Source organism: Atta colombica, unplaced genomic scaffold (assembly GCF_001594045.1).
Source record: "Atta colombica isolate Treedump-2 unplaced genomic scaffold, Acol1.0 scaffold27, whole genome shotgun sequence".
In the NCBI taxonomy this organism is placed as follows: domain Eukaryota; kingdom Metazoa; phylum Arthropoda; class Insecta; order Hymenoptera; family Formicidae; genus Atta; species Atta colombica.
In genome coordinates, this window is record NW_017259370.1 from 2,326,596 (window position 1) to 2,328,457 (window position 1,862).

Below are 1,862 nucleotides of genomic sequence, written 5' to 3' on the forward strand. Positions count from 1 at the left end.
CTCTCTCTCTCTCTCTCTCTCTCTCTCTCTCTCTCTCTCTCAAGGTGGAAGCTCGCTCTTTGCACTCTCGTAACGTTCTCTCGATTGCGATCCTTCTCTCTCTAATTTCACCCCCTCCCCTCTGAATCCCTCGCTTCCTCCTTCGCCGCCGCTCTGTCTTCGTCCACCTTGCTCTCCTGTGAAAAAGGGTGGTTGCTAGAGCGAAAAAGGGGGCCTCCCGAAAGAGAGAGGGAGCGGAGGAGGAGCGGGACGGAGCATCGGGGGTGGAAGCGCTACCACCAACGGGGGTGGACAAGACGAGCGGTGGGTGCAGCGAACGGAGCCCAGTCAGCTCCAGGATAATTAGATCCTTTACAGGTTACCAATGATTGATAGTCTTCGAAATACGTACCATCCCTCTTTCTCTCTTTCTCTCCTCAGTATCCACGCCGGGTTTCCTTCCACGTGTACACGTGGATGGACGCGCGCGTCCACAGGCCCACGTTCCACGTATCCGTGGACGTTCTCGCAGCAACGAAATACGCGCGCTCGCGCGCTCACGAAGGATATATGCATGGTGTACGATAAATACGAAATCCCTTCAGCCGATTACGTCCTACTGAGCTTTGCCTGGGTCCACAACTCGCCGTCGGCCGTCCCCTCCGTATCGTAACCGTGTGTCGTTGTGTGCCTGAAAAAAGGGCTTCCAAATCGCGGTCGTCGCGTCGGCCGCCTGGCTTGTTCCGGCAATTTATCGATGATCCGCGTTACCGCCGCAATGCCGCAACTCTCGAATCGCCAGAATTCTCGGCTCGAGACGAACGAGTCTGAGAGTCGAATTTCGCAAATAAAGTATTTCCAAGCGTTTTGCATCGCAGCGCATAAGTCGAATTCTTTGACATCCATGTTACATTCACTTTTGCTCATATACATAATTCAAACTAGTTTTCTGTGTGATACTCATATAAGATCTTAATTCTGTTTCTATTAAAATTTTCTGTTAAAATTTTTTCAATCCAACATTTTTTTTACAAAAATTTGCGGGAATATTAAAATGAATCGTTAAGATTTGCCTTTCGAGCCTAAAGTCTATCCATAAAGTATCAGTTGAACATATTTCTGGTTCACTTTCTCCAGCTCATGATTTTAATTCGGCAAAATAATTGCAATATTTCATGATACCTCGTCGCGTAAGCACGTTTTATGCTCATTTAAATATTGTTCCATTCTAGAAACTACATATTTCTACATATCTTCTTTAATTTATATTTCGGTTCTTTTTGCCAGCCGATATTTCAATTTTTCTAATTTGAATTTAACAAATTTCTTTGCCATTGACGGCATTGACGTTAGCCTATATTATAACCTTTTAATGTTTATGATATTGAAGAACGTAGTACCAGTTTTATCGTGCATTCGATTATTTTACATCAGATATGGAATTTTGTTTCGTATTACGAAACGGAGCCGTGATGTTAATTGGGTCAAGAAGCAGCGAAAAAACAGAAAAAACGACGAGAGCAGTAAAAAAGAACGTTTGCTTTTGTTCTGCTGTGAGCAATAACAAAAAAATGCGAAATTAAATCCTACCGCCGGACGTGCTGCTGTAGACCGGGCGACACATGCAACGTCGACTAAAGAATTAATATCAAAAACACTGCTCCGTCCAAACGCGAAAGAATACATGTATTTGTAAAGAAATTAAAAACGATATGAAGAACGTGCATTCGTTTTAGCTTTCTTGTTCTCAAATAAGAAGCTTGAACTGTGAAATTAAGACGTTCTCATAAATTAACTTTAAGTGGAATCAAAGTTTCTTGAGAGAAAAATTTATTAAAAAAGAAGAAGTATCTTTCTTATAATATTCAAAACAGAGATTAGAT